Source organism: Thunnus maccoyii, chromosome 9 (assembly GCF_910596095.1).
Source record: "Thunnus maccoyii chromosome 9, fThuMac1.1, whole genome shotgun sequence".
Lineage (NCBI taxonomy): Eukaryota > Metazoa > Chordata > Actinopteri > Scombriformes > Scombridae > Thunnus > Thunnus maccoyii.
Genome location: NC_056541.1, coordinates 29164276 through 29185715, shown reverse-complemented (window position 1 = coordinate 29185715; position 21440 = coordinate 29164276). Strand labels below are relative to the sequence as shown.

General features: G+C 40.9%; 1 protein-coding gene across 1 annotated transcript in view; it reads right to left on the bottom strand.

Moving 5' to 3' along the window:
* Positions 1 to 14811, bottom strand: part of sema4c (sema domain, immunoglobulin domain (Ig), transmembrane domain (TM) and short cytoplasmic domain, (semaphorin) 4C) — a 94814-nt gene extending 80003 nt beyond the window's left edge. The window contains exon 1 of the mRNA XM_042422362.1: positions 14231 to 14811. The gene's annotated coding sequence lies outside the window, so the exon portion shown is untranslated. The remainder of the gene's footprint in view (positions 1 to 14230) is intronic.
* Positions 14812 to 21440: the final 6629 nt, after the last annotated feature.

Sequence of the window (21440 nt, the reverse complement as noted above, 5' to 3'; positions counted from 1 at the left end):
CACTCGCATAGACGCAGACACAAAGAAACCTGCCACACAGACTCTGAGAAACAAAGGCAAAGGCACACACACAGACACAAAGAAACACATACACACACACACACACTGCGACAGACGGTGTGGGCCTGACAGCATGCAGCAGATCCACAGCCACAAAGCGGCCCGGTGAAGAGCGACTCAATCCTCATGCGCTACGAGTGCTGAGGCAACATGCTGCGATGGTGAACGCAGCTCTAGAGAGGACGGTTTTGTGCGCTACATAATACGGGAGGCGTTCAACAACGCAGCAGCTCTGTGGAACAAAGCAAGTGTCCACGCAGCTGCAAAAGAGAAATCACACACATCTGAACACACAGCACAGCTGAGAGCTCATGCACTCACACAAAGGTACAGGTTGATAATTATGAAAGAAAGATCACACGCACAGAGCAGGAAAGAGATTTGTCCAGTTGCTAACTGTCTTCTTCCTAAAGCCTCATCCACTTTCATCCAACATCCTGATATGCAGATACAATGTAAAATCACTGTAGTTAACGACAGCTTCTTTGTAAATGTAACAGTTGTTATATATGTATATATATATATATATATATATATATATATATATATATATATATATATATATGTATATGTATATATATATATATATATATATATATATATATATATATATATATATATATATATATATATATATATATATATGTATATATATATATATATATATATATATATATATATGTATATATAGCAGTAAGGTAAGTAGGCAACGTATGTAAGTGCCTACCAGCCCCTCTAAATCTCTTTAATTAATACATTATCAACTTAATAATGCCTTGATTGAAGAGATTTACTGAAGCGCAATGTGCCAGACATTTTCTTGGCAGTGAGTTTTTGGATTCTCTTGACTGGTAACCTCACAGTGACGACATGACTTCAGGAAGTTACTGCCCCCGTAAAACCACAAACAGTCATTTTTTAACTTCAGATTTATATTTAGCATTTATTCATTCTCTCCAATAGATAGCCACAAAAGAATAGATACACTATATGTAGAGACACTCACTCAGCAAAACACTCAACCCCACCCCTCTGTTAACCAAGCATCAGGGTAAAGAGAGAATGACACACTCCACCAATCCCCCCATACACACACACACACACACACATATACACAGCAGCTAACTTCATTTCAAAATCAATTAATTAAAAAGCACGGTCCTCTCCCACAGGGAGTGAAAGACAAATTTGAGACATTTAATCCTGGTACACAAATCAGAGCTGTTCAGAGGGCAGAGATATGAGAGGACAGGATGGATGGAGGGACGGAGGGATGGAGGATGGACGGTCAATGAATTTTAAAAAGGGAAGCCGATTTAACTCAGTCACTCCAATTTGACATGACTTTGCCTACTTTAACTCTAAACCCTATTTCTTTCTGTCTATGTAGATGGAAAGAAGAGAAGAAAAAGCATGATCAGCAGAGAAAGTGAGCAAGACGGAAAGAGAGAATATATGTGTGTTTGTGTGTGTGTGTGTGTGTGTGTGTGTGTGTGTGTGTGTGTGTGTGTGTGTGTGTGTGGGGTTCATCAGCATCCCTCAGTTTTCAGGTGTTTTTTTAAGGAGACGTGCTATTGACTTTTTGACGTGTACAAGCAGAGGGTGATTCATGTGTGTGTGTGTATGCCTGTGAATGTGTGTGTGTGTGTGTGCGTGTGTGTGTTCTCTGTGGCTGGTCTAACCTCAGGCGAAAAAATCATAATAAAGAGTTTGCCTTTCTCTCTTCCCCCGTGTTCCTAAAAAAGACTTTGCCTAATAGGTACGAAAAAAAAAATGACACTGCGAGATAAACTGTTCCATATGCCACGAGTCTCTGTGTGTGTGAGAGAGTCAGAGAGAAGATAGAGGCAATGTGCGAGCGTAAGTGTGTATTGGTATGAGCATGGAGGTGTGTGTGTGTGTGTGTGTGTGTATGTGTGTGTGAAAGCATACGTACAGCAAGCAATGTGTGAATGTGTTAGTACAGGTGAGAGAGAGTGTGTTTAAGAGTGTATGTGTGCCTGAGAAAATGCACGTGGCCTTCCATATTTGTCTGATGTTATGAGTGTGTGAGAGCATGTGTTCGAGAGTGAGTGTGTGTGTGTGTGTATGAAAGCATGAGGAGAGGAAGAAGTATTCAGATCCTTTCCTTCAGCAAAAATAGCAATTCAACAATGGTCTCTGCTCATTTAGTGATTTTCCATTTTTTCGGATAAACTTGTAGATTAAAGGGTAAGTTTGCATTTTTTCAAGTTTATCTTAATACAATATTTACATGTATGTTGAAACTGTTGGTCAGTCTAATCATCCTCCTCTTAGTCCTCAAAAATATATTCTATAATACAACTAAAGCTAATATATGAGGCTTTAGCAGTCTTGAGTAAGCCAAATCAACAGGCTGTGTTTGTTCAGGTAGTCATGTGTAGGTTTATTGCTGGTATTTTGTCCTGGCAAAAAAAAAAACTACACGTGACTACTAGGACAGTGTGCTCTGCTTTAACTTAGCAAGAAAACACTGATGGAGGAAAGACAAAGAAAGTTCTGTGCTAATTTCGTGAATTTGCAGGATACGCTCCTGATTTGGCTTGAGCTCAAACTGCTAAAGCCTCAGATTAGCTTCAACTGAACTGGCATGCATTTTTGCGTGAAACTGATTTTCCGATACTATAAATACTTTAAAACACGTCACACTTTTTGAAAAACAAATTGTCACAAAGCTTAAAACATGGCTGTTTCTTTTGGCTCAGGAAAAATATACGTTTTGGTTTTCACAGCACAACAGTGACTCGGTGTAAAAATACTCCATATTAAGTGAAAGTCTTGCATCAAAATGACACTGAAGTAAGAATTAAAGTAAGGGGTCTCATCAGCAAAAGGTTGTGTTAAATAAATAATCATATTTTATAAGCTGAACATGTGTTTTGTATGTAAAATCTTAACCTGCCTAGTAACTACTAATAATAGCTGACTGGTAGTTGGTGGACTAATATCAGTACATCATCTACATGTACCACCACATGAAAGCATGAATGTGTGTGTGAGAGTGTATGCATGTGTGTGTGTGTGTGTGTGTAACACGCTACACATGAAGAAGTTTAATACAAAAATACACAGGGAGCACAGCAGTGGGGACTTAAGGGGAGAAAGACGAATAAGAGTGAGTACCAAGAAATGAAACATGAGAGAGACTGAAAGAGAGAGTGAGAAAAGAAGGTGAAAGCCAGGTTGGAAATTGATGGTGTAATTGTTGACTGCTGGACTCGGCTCTTATCTTGGTTTCTCAGAGCTGTTGTCTGGGCACGCTGGCTTCTTTCTCAAGCTTTTCAATCTCTGTCTCTCTCTGGGAGTGGACCAAACCTTGCAACCTGTACACTTACCGCACCTTTTTTTTCCCCAACAGCCCTTGTATTCTTCCCAATCTGTGTCTTTCTCCTCTTTTATCTCTTCTCTGTCATATCATTGTGGCTGCATCCCATTAAGCATCCCATGTCTTTCTTTCTCTTTTTTTCTCTCTCCAGGCCTTTCTTCGGACAGCCAGGCATCATGCAGAGAGCAGTGGACTGGAAAAGAGCAGCAGGAGAGGGGGGAGTGCAGCCAGCCAGGGTCAAAGGTGAGTCTGCAGCAGGATAGGGGCGGATGAGGGGGCAAACACACACACTGTCTCTGTCGTTCACCCCCATCCCCAGCACAAAAGCCAGACCAACACCTCAACAACAGCACTATTATAGCTGCAGCTGGTGATACAGCTGGGCTCAAAGGAGATTCTAGTACTGGACTTGAGCTGAGGCCAGTAAGGTGCTAACCGGAGCTAGCACTAATAACCCTAGACCTTACTAAGCTAGCAGTGGTGTTTCAACAGAAAGTGTAGAGGCAATGTACAAGGCAAAGAACTCCAGGGTTTGGAAGAGCAGATCGAGAGAAAGTGAATCAGTGAAGCTGGATTTATACTTGATGCAAGGGGTAAACAAACGTCCTCGTGTACATGCCTACGGCAAAGGTTTTTGTTAATAGTTTAGCATCGTATTTCACCTGTTGATAGCACCACAGTTGCACAAGATGAATGTACTGTATGTGATCAGGCTGTGTTGTGGTTTAATGTGCTTACATTACTTCATGATATTGAGCAACATTGGGCTATGCATACTTGAGTGAGTTATATTCAGCTAACATCTATTTTGCCTTTTCTCATTACTGAATCAGAGGTTACTGCAGTGCAGTTGCTGTATTTGCATTCTTGAATTATCTGTGATACAAAGAGGTGATTGCAGCAAGCAAAATATTTGCAGTAGAGACGTCTTTGTTAGATATACTGTATGTTACTGAAAAAGAGAAGACTACTGAGTCCTCAGCTTCCTTGATATTGTCTTCACAATCCACATCCTCCACCAGCATAATAAACTTGTGGGAGAAAACACTACAACACATGTGTAGGCTCCATGGCAACCCCATAACCCCTTAATACACACCTATAAATCCAGCTTAAGGCTCCCAAAATTGTTGCGGTACCCCTGAGCTAAGAACTTAACTTTTTATCATCCATACCACCCGTGAGAAGCTACAGTAGCACTATGTAAAACCTTCACTGCTAGTGCTATGACACGTTATATGAACATGTAACATATACTGTATATCGATAGAGTTTTTTGGCTAATGTGGTCATTTTCAAAAAGAACACTTTGCCTCAAAAATAACCCAAGTACAATGCTCAGTAGAATTTATAGCTAAAACCTTAAAATTCCTACAATGTAACCCCCAACTGCTCCAGTGTATCTGCTCAGTAGCTCTGGTTCTGGTTGTTCTGTACTGGTTCAAGGCTCTGGTTGTACTGGGCAGCTCTCAGTGTGAAGGAAGGCTGAATGTAGAAGTGTATGTGAGGGAACTGAGCTAGAAGCCATCACTAGAGTGACATTACAGCACTGTTCCCACCTGCTATAAAGATGCTGTCCACATCAGGATGTCATATCCAACTATATGCCACTCTGACATCTCTGTTTCCATTCAGTATTCACTATATGTGGTATTCTTGCTGTCTGCAGGATCTCATTACATATATCCTGAGCAATATCCAAAGCAGACGGGTAGGTGGGGAGGTGGCATCGTCAACAAAAACAAACAGCAGGTTTGCAGGATTTGTAGGCATGATATTGTGCAGCCTGTATTTACTTTTCATTTGAAGCAAAAAAGGGTTGTGTTTAACAAACCTTTCATGAGAGGCAAAAGAAGCAGTGACAGGTTACCTCACTGCAGTAACATTAGCAGCTGCTGTGAACACTGTATCAGTTCCTTCCTCACGATAGATGAAGAAAAGGAGCAGTGACTCATGTGCTCAGATCCTGCTGGAGTCATCATACTGGAATCCATGAGGCAAAATCTGATAAGTTAGTCAGGGGGCAAGGCACCTCACTCCTCCTCATCACACTTTAAATCGTTTTCTACAAATCACACTGACTCTTTATTGAAACATTTCCAATTAATGAAAAGAAATACGCTTCAGCTAAGGACATGTTAAGGCAGCATTTCACACATTGTCTTCACGCTTGCCAAAAAGGTCCCATGGTACTAGAAAGAAGTACTTGCTCAGTGGTAAGAGACACACTAGTCTATGATTGATTTTTCAATAGCAAAGGGTAGCATTGACTTCCCAGTAAGAAGTGATAGGCTGAGTTTCCATTAGGAACTGTAACGCTAAGTTATCTTGGAATTTCCAATTAGAGGTGCTACACTGGGTAAACATTTATATTTCATTTAGGAGGTGCTAATGACTAACTTTGATTTTTCTACATGCCAAGATAACACTAGACAAACAGCAGGAAATAAGCAAGGGTAGCTCTTACTTTCCTAAAGCTAAGCTACTCCCACACACTAGCTCAGCGAAGCTCTCAGAGAGCGGCCATGTAGGGGCCCTCCTGCCGCTGATAAGCCTGCATGGGCCCCTCTGTAGTGCCTACCCTGGAGAAAGGCCATTAGCCCGGCTGCAGCTCCTTCCTGGATAAGCTGCAGCTTACCAGCCAGCTAGCCGCGGGGCAACTTTTTATTGTCCTTTCAAAACTTTATGTGTGAGTGTGGGGCGATAGCATGGGAGGAGCTGTGTGTGCTGGAAAGGGTCTAGAATACAGGACGTGTGTGTGTATGTTTGTGCTCAAACTGCGCGCTCCCGGCACTTCCTGCCCACTAACGGCCAGTCCCACGGTAGGGAGGGTGAGCTCTATCGGACCAGAACAATGCCAAAAAAAGGCTGTCATAAAAACAAACTACCATGCTCTGGTTAGCACGGGGGGAGAGGAGGGTAGGGGCCTACTTTTCTCTGCAACATCCCCCCGCTGCCCACTTCATCCGCCTCATTATTCACACACACAGTAACGCACACAATCTCAGACATCCAGTCTAAGAGACAGTATATAAGACTTTTTACTGTTATCTATTGCTGGTAGCCCCTGCAGGTTTGCATACAAGGAAACGATGCATGAAAACAGCAAGAAGCAAGAGCTGAATATGCATAAGCATATACTCTATACATACACACACACACAAAGCAATTTTGCAACTGACAGTAAACAATAGGAACCTCCGCATTCACACTGGGTCCAAACAGCTTTGACGTGTCACCAAAACCAGAGCAACAAAAAGAGAACAATTTAGCAGTCCTCTGTACACAAAACACAGCGCGGACGACTGAACCAGAAAACATCTGCTGAGTCAGAACAAACAAAACAGCCAGCAGCCGACGAACATGTGCGTCGGGGACCTCAGAACATACTAAATACCACGGTGTACTGAAACACAGTTGGCTCACTGACAAGGTTTTTGGCCAAGCATATTACTATCTCTCCCCAATCCAGTTTCACAATTTCAGCCACAGCCAAGGACGGATGGACCCAGGAAAAAGGATGAAACAGGGAAGATGAGTCCAGCTGCTATCTGAAGAGGAAATTACTGGAAAAGTATCAAATGTAATGACGATTCCTCTCCCTCTGTCAATCTTTGACTCAGAAAGTGGGGAACAGATTGAAAAAACAGACTGCATGGCCAAAGATACTGTACATGGATGGACTCCGCTGTAAATTCTTTCTATTTTAATGATCCAGCAGGAAAAAATGACATTGTACAGTGACAACATATTAAAGGAGTAGTCTTTCTTGTTGAGAGTTAGTTGGGGAGATTGATACCACTCTCATGTCTGTAACTACAGGGCTGCCAAATCTTACACACTGACCGTGAGACTCACACACTTTTCACACGCTCTCACACCACATGTCCATTTTCTTTTGCAGTGAAAAACAAATTCATAACGATAACGTCATGGCACGAAAAGAGGACATTGAAAGCGTGCGGACAGACAAGACAAAGCAGCGCAGTGCAGCAGTGAGTTATTCAGACCATCAGGGGGAAAATGAGAAATATACACAAATCTATTATATTGTAATGTATTCCCATGCATGCTGCTCAGAGTAATCTCAGTCGGCGGCTCTTCTGGTAGCAGCAAAGCATCTCTCCCCCTCCTCTCATGCCAGGAGCAGTGACTTCCTGGAGTCTTGTTGTCACCACAAGTTTGCTCGAGGAGACTCCAGGAAGTCAGCTAGCCAGCTTCCTAACTCCATAGCTATTCCTTCAATCATCTATAAGAATGAAAACAGAAAGACATGAACAGGCACCCTCACAGTTACTCACAGTTTCAGGTTCAATGTCAAACCTACTGTGTGTTAGAAATGCTACATTGTCATCACTTTTATGACATTGTCTTTTCTGTACCCTGCTCTGATACATAGACAATGTGTATACTAGGGATGGGCAGATAGCCCAGTATTTGTACTTGTATTCAAATAAAAGTGAAAATAGTGAAAAATCCTGTTTTTTTTTATACACTTTTAATTTTAGGATATTGAAGTGTTAAAATAAGTGTTCATCAATAAGCTATCTAACAAAGAGGGTCCTCATACCAGGTTTCAAACTCCAGTCTCCCAGATCATAGACAGCTGTGCTGACTACTGAGCTAAAGCTCATCTCCATGCTACTACATAGACAGACCTGTAGCTATTTATACACCCATAACACAGAGACAGCACAGCATGTAAAGTGTAGGGAAGAACATCAAAGGCGGTTATTACTTTACACTTTTCATTTATTGCCTATTTTTTTACAACCTAGCTTTGGGGAAAGGAGAAGGGGAACAGGTTGTGGAGAGTCCCCTGAGAGCATTTCACATGTCCGTAGCTCAGCTTTATCTTTATGAAATGTGTATCAAGCAGCAGGTGGATGTGACTCCCCTCCTCGAGAACTGCTAATAGCAGTAACACAGCGGAGCAGAGGAGAGAAACTGATATAGCGATGTAACCGACCTGTTATTTGACATATTTTTTTTCTTCCTGAAAACAAACAATTTTTAGAACAAGGTACGAAATAAATATTCGTATTGGTTTCCGTATTCAGATTTGGCTCCACCCCTAGTGTCTACAGAGGGCAGAGCAACACAGAGAGAGTGAGAGAGAGAGGTACAGACAGATAGAGAGAAAGAGACAAAAACAAAGCAAGGCTGGCGGGCAGCAGATGGCCAGTAGTGGTCAGCTGGTAATGAACAAGCAGGTCAAGGCTCTCCTCCATCTCCATCCTACCACTCATACATAATGCAGAAGACCAGAGCCATCCAGAGCAGCCCCACCAAGCTTTGTCTTAATGCTCTGATCCCTCTTTGAGCTAGTCACATAAAGGCAGATAGGGAGTTTGTTGTGCTGAAGAAAGCACAAAACTTCATGTCATGGCGTGGAACTATGGATTACTCTCCATCTGTTCGTTCATTTGTTTCAGACAACAATAATTAGCTTTGGCCGATGCCTCTCAACACAGCATTCTCACATTTTTAAAATTACATTGATTAGCCTGACAGGGGGGAAAATTACAGGTCAGAATGAAAAGCTTTGATAAACCAAACTTCCACATTGCAAGAGTGAAAAGATTTAGTACATGCAACTAGACTGCTCTACAGATTTGCCTCCAGGAACATCAGTGTGCACCATATTGGATTTTCCACCAGTCTGACTTTCCTGGAAAACACTTTTCCTCCCTCCGGCCTTATTTATTTATTGATTGCCCCAAAGGAGGGCTGCATCATTCATAGAGGATGACAAATAATTATTGCTGCCTTGTGTTCTATATTCTGAGTGTACTGTATTTTTTGGCAATAATATTATTTTTTGACAATACCGCCAATAAGACTTCATTTAATTTAACTGAATTGATTCGAGAGAAAGAGAGAAAGATCCATAATGGCTGCTCTCGGGGCATTCAGGGCACCGGCACTACTATTAGAGCCACCAAAAGGATTAAACTACTTTCCTCTATCCTAGCATAGTTTTCATTCACAATAGGCTGAATATGCACTTGTCTGTTCAATTAAAGTTGAGCTATATAAGTAGTAAGTGCTTACACTTTGGCAATGCAAAAATGACCTCATTATGCTACTCAAATGGAGCCAAAATGAGTGAGAGAGAGAGGAAGAGGAAAGAAATATGTGCGCGTAAGTGGGTGAGAGAGACAGGGGAAGAGAGAGAGAGAGTGCTCAAAGGCAAGGGTGAGTTGCAGAAGAGCAAAAGCTTCTCGTCTCGGAACAACTGCAATCACAGACGCTGCCAAAACCCTCTGGATCCATCCTCACGGCCTGACGGAAACTTCCCAACAGGCGTTAAAGCCGCTGAGAGGGGGCTGGAGGTTGTGCAGTGTGGTGTGTGAGTGTGTGTGTGTGTGTGCTTCAGCTTGTGCTTGTTTTCTGTGTTAATAGTGCCTTCTGCAGCATTATAACATCAATAAATTGTGGCCATCAGATCAGGTTTCTGTGGTGGCCGAGAGCTTAACGCACTGCAGCAAATGAGGAAATTCACTATTTTGACGACACATATGACATATTTAGCAGAAATGTTGCACATAAACATAACACAAGCAAGTTGGGAAACACATTTTGATTAAGCATATGCAACATAAAGAAAAACGCTGCAAATACAGCAACACTGCTGTCTGCCAATTCCATCCAATGCACTGCTTCTGAGCAGGTTTTTAGTATGTAGTGTGTTCACACTGGAAAAGGTGACAGAATTAAGTACACTATGCATATTAAAAAACACTGTCGATGATGCAATGCACAAAGGAAATGGAGGTGCTGTTCACAGCTGCAGTTTTTTTTAATAAATTGCAGGTGTTGGTAAGACACCTCCAGGAAGATATGGGATAATAAATGAATAAAGTATTAAATCTTTGAAAAAAAAACATTTCGCTGTCTCTTTGTGAAGTTTATTTGGATGCCAGTGACGTGATGTTTCTCTGCTGCATCATTTGTGAATCAAATGCATCATTTTCTTTGTACAAAAATCTTGCACATTGATTTTTTTGTATGCTAACTACAAAAAATGTTTCTGTGTTTTTACTTGTGTTTTGCTTGTGTTTTCCATTTCTTTATGTCGAGCACATGCTGTCAAATTCGTGAATGTGTTTCTTAATTTGTCTGTGTTTTGTTGACTTGCAATGCTTTGAGCTATCTTGGCCACCTTATATTTCCTCCTGGATTGATATACAGCACAAAGAAATATTGCTTTACAGCACAAACAGGAAGAGGGTGCTGTCTTCTGGCTAAAACATCTTCAAAATAGGAGATAGTGTAAGTGGAGAAAGATCAGTGAAACCAAAACCAGTAGGGCCTTCTGTCAAATTTATCCTGTTCCAGAAAGCCAAAGAGAAATAAGGACACAACACATGAAGGAGGGATGAACAACAAGCAGCAGCATCCTACTTGGTAGGAGGTAACGAGATTCATGTTTTTTGGTCTTAATTATAAGAAACTGTTAAAAAAAAACAACCTTAATTGTAGTAATTACAGAGAGCTGTCGAATACTGTCACAATGGCGCATTAAAGTGTAAAAATCCTTGATGTTTGTGAGTGTTTGTGAGGCTTCCTTCAGCGTACACATACATACACATGCATTACCTTCTCTCAATTCCTCATGCAGTCCTTCATAATGAACCAATAACAATAATAATGCAGGCACATACAAACTGAAAGCATGAAAACATAAGGTTTATATCACTATGACCCTGCACCCTGCCACAGTCCATTTACCCCGATGTTCTTGTAAACAAGCCTCTTCCCTTCCTTCTTTTCTAAACATCAGTCTGTCCAGCCCAGCCCTGCCTCCCGCTGTTCCCCTCCAGCACACACTCACATGCTCACACACACACACACACACACACACACACACACACACACACACACACACACATGCTCAACCCATCTGCCTCTGCTCTCCAGACCTTGCATCTGGCCTACCATGAACCATATCTCTGTTCAACACAAACACACACACTGTGAAGCATCAAAAAAAGAAAGAGTGAGGTGATTCTGTTCATGCAGCATCAGAACACAGGGGGCAAGGCCGGACATGTGAACCCCCTTCAGCTCAGCAGGAAGCACAACACACAGACCAGTTTGAAACAAAGCAAAAACAAAAGCAAATCTGCCTCTAAAAGAGATTTTTTTTAAAAGAAAAGAAAGGCAAATAGAAGAGGAATAAAATGGTTGGGATTAAAAAAGGCTGTTGTTTTGAAAAAGATGCCTCTGTGGGAAGCCGGCACATCAACTGTTGTTCAGCAAATGATATGAAAAAAAAAGGGCCTCTCCCACCATCTAAAACACATTATCGTTAGCGAATTCTGATCCATGCACTCTCACAACACCACATCAAGCATGAACACAGACTGAATGGTCTGTGTGTGTGCTGCTGGAGTTTCTGAGTTACATAATCAGAAATCATCCCGTTATCACAGGAGTTTACTGTGCATTCAGCTGCTAGCCATGTGGGCTACCGTATCTGTTGCATTGACGTGATGCATGTGACACTGAGATGACAATTAAACACACACACACACACACACACAAACACATGCACTCACACACAGAGCAGACCACACAGGAGGCATCTGGTGCAGTGACGATGTAGCGGCTATGATGCAATGTTGGCCCTTTGGTGTCAAAACACACGGTTTCTGTCAGATAGTGAAGTGTCCAGCAGCCAGGCCATGTGCATGCAGCACATATAAATACACACATGCTGTATAACAGATCAAAGTTTAGAAAAGTCAAACCTTGGACTCCAAAACTATGACATAATATTAAAAAGCTGCTTAGTGAACCATGTGATCAGTCTGTGTGCATGTAGAAGCATACCTGTTTACATGTGTGTATGATGCATGTGGTCCTTTGTCTGTGTGACTCTGTGCTGTTAAATTGTGCATGCGTGTGTGAGAGGAGCATGAGGAGTGTGTGAGGGAAGATGGGAAGGAGGCTGGCTGTCAGGATGTGAAGTCCATTGTCTGTCCGACAATGAAGAGATCGCGTCGGCAGGAGCCCTGTGGCTCTCTGAATGGAGGCATTAACATCTGGGGCCAGAGGGCTGCGGTGTGTGTGTGTCTTTGTTGCAACTGCCCTGGATAAAACTGGATTTTAAAGGTTTTTCCCCCAAACTGGGAATAATGCAGATGTTGGATGAATTCTTCAACAACCAAATTGATTTTCCTCTTTAAAAAAAAAAAAGGACATATCTCCTTGTAACCTGCTTCAGTCAAACATAATCTACTCGGTGTATTCCTCTCAAGGATTATGTCTATTTTTAAAGGTCTGTGAACTTGATTTCGCAAAATAAAAGGTGAGTAAAGTGAATTCCGGTAGGATTATCCTCTGCTACATCCCCTTTACACCGCAAATGTCAACTTGCGGCTCAATGCTAATGCTGAATTCAATCATTATATTACTTTCATTAATCTTAGCAAATGACACACTGACATATACAAACACATATGCCAACCTACGCACCCACCAGCCTTATGAAAAAGAAATCCTATAATAAAATATATGAAGAAATTACACAAATATCACAGCAGTAAGTGGGTCCTCGAGCACAATCAAATTCAAATAAAGTCATGCTCCCTGCCCCCATATGGTAATAACATGACTTTACAAACTTCTCCCACAACACTTTTCAGGGCCTTGTCGGTTCATACTCCCCCTGTACTGTCTGTCAGTTAACTGGCAGTGGCACCATTCAGCTTGTAAAAGAAAAAAAAAAGAAAAGGAAAAACAGGCAAATCCCCCCCCTCTCCTCCTCCTAAACCACCACCTTTTTACACAACCCTTGCTCACTGTCCAGTGTGCCCACCTCCTCCTCAGTAATTACAATAATCACTCAACTGGAGCTAATACTTACTTCATTAAGGCAAAAAAAAAAAAAAAAGAAAAAAAAAGAAAATCAGAAGTGGAAAGGGGAAAGCACTCCAATGTAATATCTCAAGTCAGTGGATTATTGTCACCATGAGAGCTTAATTTTTGACTTTCAGCTGAGCATGCAGGAAATGGAAGCAGCTCTTCAAGAGACTCATTGCTTTTATGGCATTGGACTTGGATGGGTGCTGTCATATATGACACCTATAACTGATGTATGAAAAGAAGCTTTTAGAAATCATATGTTTTCAGTAGGATGCTGTGGAAATGACTCTAAAATCATACATCTATACTTTGAAATTTGAACTAGCATGTCTATAATTTACAAACTCAGTTCAGGCAGACAAAAATAGTCACAAAGTCAGGGATATTATATTGATTCCATATGAGATACGAAACACTACCAAGCAACGAAAGGTCCCTAAAAGTTCACCGTAGAGCACCGCAGACACTCCAGACTTAGAAATATTACAGCCAAATATCATAATATGAAGTGATTTTTGCTTAGAAGTATTTCAGGGAAATAACTGGCATTTTACAGCATGAGCAGGATATTATAAGTATGGTACAGTACAGATTAGACAGTATAGTTGCGTTGCTGGACTGATTTTGGAGCAGATATACGGACTACGGTGAAACCCCGGAGTTGATCCCCTTCCAACTGCTCCTGACCGCAGTGCGCTGTGTTTACACTGCGCGAAATGGAGATAAAGTTGCACCGCATCGAGCCCCAAACGGACAACAACACATAAATGATCTGTTTAAACAGCGCATCGTATCTCAAAGCGTCCAGTTCCCAAGAAAAAAATGGGCTTCATGGCAACAGTTGGAGATCCGGAGACTCGGGATTTACCACTGCTTCCTCCGTCTACTTTTTATCCAGCCACCCCACAGCCCTGCAACCTCCATGACGATAAATAACGGCTACAAACTTACCTTATTATTACGCTGATGGTGGTGATGATTACAGGCAACGCATCCTGCGCTTTCCTCTCCGTCTTTCTCTGACGACAGATCCAGTATCCTTTCCAACCCTTCTCTTCTTCTCCGTTATCTGATTTGTTTTTGAATTTGAGTTATAAATTATTCCACATCCTCACACAATTTCAGACGAATTCGCCCCGGGTTTCTCTCTTCTCCTCTCTTGTTTCTTCTATTATTTAAAATGTTTGGACCATAAGGAAAATCAAGCCATATGATCCTGTCATTCAGTTTCTACACAGAGGAACTGGCTCTCAGCGCAACTCCCTCCCAAGGCTTTGTAACACGAAACCAGAGGAGGAGGAGAAACGAGGGGGAAAAAAAGGAAAGAAAGAAAAGAAAGCGTAAATTTAATCCACTATATCTGGGACGAGCTAGCTAGATCTACCCGCCTCTCTCTGCGCTGAAGTTCCAGCAGTCCGGACCAAACAGACATATCGGAGTGGTCGTGGCGCTGCGTCTCTGTGCCAGTCTCCACTGGAAATGATGTGTGTGCGAGTGTGTGTGTGGTGCGTGGCGCTGCAGCGTGTGTGCGCCCCCAGCCTACTCCTGCAGTACGCATCACAGCAGGGACCTAGGAGGATTTCAAAAAAGGCACACAAACAGGTCTCCGCCCATTACCCTCTCTGTACAAGGGCCCCGACGCAGACGAGGGGCCCCCAGGAACCATTACCCTGCTTGATTAGGACCATTTCATTGTGTGTAAAGTGAAGGTCTGTTTTGGCAAAGTGCTTCCCAATCTGGGGTCTGACCTGAGACACTCAGAGGTCCTTTTTAACTGGGTCCCCACAGCCAAATGAGCATTTGGTTGTGGAGAAGGGTGGCCTGGCTGGTTAAAGAGACCATTGTTAGGCCGGAGGACCTGGTTCACCTCCACTTCCTGCCCTGCGGAAGTGTCAGTGAGCAAGGCACTGTTTCCAAACCTGCGTTGTAGCTGAGCCTGTCTTTTGATTTCCTCCCTATACACACCATTATCATTAGTTTTAGCCAAGTGTTATTGAAGACAACACAATGAAGAGATCAATATTATGATTTTATAAATGAATGGTCCATGGACTAAAGCATCTCCTCAACATAACAGCAGCCTTATTTAATCATAACCTTTACCCCAACTTTTTTTAAGTCAAGAAATACAATTTTACCAGATTTGGTCAAATCAGCCCCAGTTTGTTCCTCTCATGAAGCACCATTACATTCAATTTGCAGAGCTCAGCATCTCATTTTCCCTAAAATAAATACCTGGCAAGCTTTGAAAAACCCAGAAGGTCATTTATTAATACTGACGGCTGTTATGAAGGTATTTCCAGAATCCTCGAAGACTCATATAACCATCCAGATGAAACAAATAGTCAGTTCACTGCAAGATAAAAAATGATTGCAATTGTATTTCCTAGTATCTCCTTGAAGGTAGCTGGAAATTACACGTCCTTGCTCCTTTTGAAAACGCAAGCAAATTATTAACACATTATGAATGAAAATATGAAATATCAAGAAAAATATAAACATGCAAATATATACACAGATAGAACTGATATTAAAATGTTTAATTTTGGTTCACATTGTACAAATTGAGTAAGGAGATATGTTTTAGACTGATTCTAATTACACTGAGTAAACAGCAGCATTGTTAGACTTTTTGCAGTGTATGTTTATTGATTGTGCTCAGAATAGGAATCGTTGCTGATTTGCTGCTATTATTCTGCATGTACCATCTCTAAGAGGGTAAATATATGATACAGGACTAATAATCCTGGTCAGAGATCACCGAAACACACACTGTAACAAATTTCTTTCTTTTTTTTTTTTTTACAGTATTACCATAATTTACTTTGACTGTTAATTGCTGTAAAAATTATAACAGTATTCTGCTGTAGAATGTGATGAACAATTTCTTACTGTAAATGTTACAGTAAACAAATGGAAAGTTGTATTCTTATTCATATTGATTAAAACAATTATATATTGCAGACATATATTGTAAATAACAATTTGTCTTCAATCTTAATGGTCCAGTGATGTGATCAGCTCAGTTTTACATTTAAAAACACATAACCCTTAACATCTAGCACAAAAAGGGATGAGACGAGTGACAGCTTTATGGAACTAAATATTTATTCAAAGGCTTTCAAATATGTCAAGTACATTCAAATATGTTTGAAAAAATAATTCTTAAGGTTCATGCCCTTTCAAAGAGGGAAAATCTGTTTATTATAATATCCTGAGCTGCCAGCAAAACTTAGTCATGAGTCTAAACAGCAACTGCTTTGCAAACTATTGTTTAAAAATATAAAAGCACAAATAAACAGATTGAAAGATAACACAATTTGTAATGCCTTCAAATGTCTTCAAATGTTATAATTGGTAGAGTGTTGGCTTCCAGGCTTCAAGGCTCACAGCTCACTGAGTGAGAAAGAAACAAGAGTGAAAATCAAGCAAAGAGTGAGAAAAAGAGAAATAAAATAGTTGAATGAGAGAGAGAGAAACATTTTACACAAGAAGGACAACGCACAACACACCACAACTTCCCTTCATGACGTCACGTCAAGTTCCTCAGAAGAGTGATGACGAGGATTCACTGTGAGATTGTTTGTCCTCTTAGGAATTACTTTTCCTGCTGGGCTTCGTTCTCCCTTCAGGGTTAATCACTATGAAGTGAAAACAACATGTAACAAATCACCTATTATGTCCCAGGTTTTACTACAGCTTGGGAACAAACTACAGTATATTTGCAGCAACCTACAGCTTAGAAACACACTTGGGTTGAGCTAAATTAACCAATATAATCACTCTGTCTTTTGGGGCTCAGCAGCAAACACATCTTAATCAACTTGGCTACATATTTGAGTAAACTTCAATTGTTATGTGCTTTAGAGAAAAGGCTATCATTAATTATGAAATGCAAGTGGTATAAAAAAGGTGTAGGTATAGACCAGGCCAGATTAATGTTAGCATTCACTGATGTGCAGTTCAAGAGAAAACAGCCATCCAAAAATAATCTTTAAACTAGACTTGCAGTGAGCAGAGCAGTGAGAATAATGTTTAAACACTGGTAATTCAAACTTCCAACTGAAGAACACTACCTGAAAATGCTCTCTTGTGCCTGTCAGGTGCTTGCTAGGAATATACCAATTTAACGTTAGCAAAAATTAAACGGATGCACTAATTGGATAACCAGATGCACAAATGTAATTCTGTTTTCTCATTATGATGTTACTGACCTTTTGGTTTGATTCCACAAAGGAGGATGAATGATGATTGTATGATGTTGATGGTTGCATGTGGTTTCTGTTCTTCAATTACCGCAGCAGAGAAAATGAATATACTGTATTTTACTTTCAAATCTTACAGTAGCCTACTGTTCTTGGTCTGGCTCCAAAAAGCACCAAAAATTACAGTATTTTACCATATTTAGAAAGAACAGTACCTTACTGTTAGAATTTGGCTGTATTTTACAGAAATTTTACATAGCATATATAGCATATTTTACATAAGACATGGGATTATGGCCCACAGAGTAAGTGTGCAGATTAGAAGGCAAATATTAGAATGTTAATCTGCATGGATTGGCACAGAAAATGTTTTTGTCTCAGTGTAGGTACTGATGTAGCTACAAACACCACAGGGCCTTTTAACCCCAGCACAAATCAGCAAACTCAGACTTACATAGCGTTATTTCCCAAAGGCTGTATATCTGCTGTAATTTCTATCTCTGCAGGAATACATTCAGCACTGTGACTACTGTTTATTGCTGTGTGTCTAACATCTCTCGGCTGATCCTAAATTGCCAGCACCGGCTGAATTTACATGCTGTCTAATGGAAATGCTGTGAAGATAGTTGCCCAAATCCTCATGCAGACAGATTACCAAATAAACAAGGCTGAATTATAATGCTCATAATCTCGAACATACATCAGGTTGTAGACACTCTGGCACAGATTTGTTTGGTTTGAGAGTTAATGAGTTTGGATTTAGGACACTAATTTGGAGTCGGACTCTCAATCCGCAGTGTGTTAAAAACAGCTCGGTGATGAAAAGGAGGAGTAGCACGGCCTCGGGCCACATCAAGAGACACTTTTGGAAGAAATGTGGGTTTCATGCTAGAAAGTTGCACTCAGTATGGTGAATATGGTCTTCTAGGAATTCAAATAAAAAGAAAGCATTTTTTAAACAAGCAATCCTAAGTAGAGCTTGACCTTTGATCTATATTTTCAGTGTCTATCCCAGTGAATAACTCTTCAGAATGAAAAAGATTAAAATTAATTTGGAGGGATTATTTGCACTCAAGGTTGGATAAAATAGACTTCAGATGTATTATGTGAGGAAGCAGTCATGTGTGAAGTTCCATGCCTGACCTCAAGTTCAATTTGTTATTGATGTACTGTGCTGCCTATTCAGCAGCCGGCATGGAAGAAATATGAGTTTCAGTATGCTGAACAACTTTATATGGTGTTTTTACTTGTTCTTTTGAAAGTTGACTCAATTTCCTATATGCTGAGCCAGTTTCACAGCCCCGAGGCCTGTAAAAGCCATTCGGATCCTACTTTAGAAATCCATGGTGCTGATCTGACAATAGTGCAGTCTCTCTGCTATGCTTGAAATGTTTAAATTTGTCCAAGAAGCAACCCCAGCTTCTGTTTCTTAATGATATATGACCACTTCATTCATTCTTTGGCTTTTAGCTAGATGGTCAAAAATATCTGTTTGAACTATCATAAAAGTGCATTCAGAGTCGGGTTGTCTCTCTCTCTTCATTTTTAATCTTAAAAGATGTATCACGTTTCATGCCAAACTGCTCTGGAGTTTAATTGACACTTCCACTCCAGTGGGTGCTTTTTTATTTCCTTTTTAAATTTTTTCTTGTTCGAACACCTGCAGTGGGCGTGAAGGAGCACTCAATTTGTCAGCGTTTCTGTTTATCAGCCAATGTACAGCCGTCAACAGACTGAAAGCAAAAACTTTCTCGCATACAGCAATGCCAGTGCTTTGAGCACGAGGCCTTGAGAGTGTGAAAGCATAAATTATAGGCTAATGCCTGACAGAGCGGCAAAGAAAGATAGCGTCTGATAGCGAGTCAGCAGCTTGGCGCTCTCGCTTACTCTGTTTTTCAGAGCATCTGATAAACAATAACAAGGATATGCAAGTAATTACAGCATTGCAGCAGCATGTTCTTTTTTTTTGCAGAAATTAATTTGAGAGGATAAAAAAGATGCAGATTTGCATTTTCTTTTAGGAGAGCTTCAATAGATCATCGGATGATTATAAAGTCTTGAAATAAATCACAGGTTTCCTCTGTAGGGGCATTAGACTGCAGTGAGTTAACCCTCCATATAGATGAATGACCATCTATTGACTACCTCTCCGACAGACCACAGTATGTTGAACTGCACGGTTGTGTCTGGCTCTGCAGGGGACTGTCCTTGCTTGATTCCTTTTCATCTTTCACACATCAGCCTACAATGCAGGAAACTGCCATTTGTGCCATGAGTGGCTCAATCAGCTCAGTGCAAACAGAACCAAGCAGCTAGTGGAACAGTGAACATCCAGGGAATGGACACAGCCTGTTGTTCAATCTCATAAATACCGCAACAGAAAACTGGACTGGACTGACTAAGAAGACTGAAGTAAGACCAGCACTCTGGACTCCATGGAAGAGGTGGGTCAGAGGAGGATAATGGCCAAACTCCTGGTCATCATGGACAGCACCTTCAACCTCTTACAAGAAACCTTGAATTATCAGAGCAGCTCCTCCTGCCATGTGTGAAGAAGTGCCACCACAGGTCTTTCGTCGCTGCTGTAAGATTATTCAATCACCAATGTTTTCAGTGGACTAAAACAACTTCTGGACTATATGTCAATCACACTGTCAACTGAGACCTTTTGCACTGCTGTCTTACATCATAAGACACTTTACACTTTGTTTTTTTTTTTTTTCTGCTAGCATGGCTATCTGCAGAAGACACTTTACCGGCCACTTCATTATTTCCTCACGTCATACGTGACTTTACTTTGTGACTATTTTTTCACAATACACTACTGATTGTAACTTAAAGTTACAATTTATGTCACTGTATATAATTGTTAGCTTAGTTTTAGTTCATTTTATTTGTGTTTTTTCTTGCTTCCGTAGCTGCCTTTCTCTCAAAGGAAAAATATAAAGACATGAAACACTGACAGCATACAAGCAGACATCAACCTCGTGCAGATTGCGGCTTAATCCACACTGTTAGCTTTCAGGATGGTTTGTATGAGGCTGGCTCAGGAAAGGCAGCTCTTCATATAGTAAACGTAGGAGGGATTAACTCTAGTGATTCACAATTCAGGTCAATCTTCCCTGGCAACAACAGAGAAAGAGATTTCACTGGTATTGATGGGAACTAAACCCTAAAGAGAGGCTGCTAAAGGCAGGACAGAAAAAATCCCTCCTTTCATGCATCCTCAACTGGTGTACTCAAAATGCATAATCATTGTTTTGCTCCACTTCTAGACCTGTCCCAGAACTGGTGGTACCGATGTTGAATGAATGGTGAGCAACAACAGGAAAATTACTTAGCACATGTCTGGCAAATGTAGAAAGCAGGCCAGCCGGCGAGAAAGTGGGGTAAAGTCTCATTACGAGGCAGAGCACAGGTCACCTCCCATGAGCCTCTGCTCTCTTTGCATCGCTCTTCTCGGCTTCTCGGCACAATGAGAATTTGGGTTTACTTTGGCTGAGATCTATACTGGGAGACGGTTAGAGTTGGGAAACAGTTATTCTGAGCAATTACCTAATTTACCTCATGTTACCTTTCATTGTCAGTTGGAGCTTTTAATAGCTCCAAGACATTCACAGCTTTTTCAACATCACAGGCGGGTGTTAAAATGTGTTAAAGTGCCGTAGTCTGTTGTTATCTTGTTGTCATCCTATAGAAGCAAGACAGTTTTTTTTTTTAGATCCTGTTAAGTCTTCATTAAATACTTACAGTTTCACTAATAGATATGTATTATATTCTCTTGTTGGTGATAAGTATTTATCACCTTGATCATTGCAAAAAAGACAATATTGCTCAACTGGAAATACAGACACAAAATAACAATGTCACTCGACTTGTTGGCAGAAATCTGTCAATGGAACAAATCACCGCATCTAACAAACATGAAACAGCTAAATTTCATGACACCTGGCCCC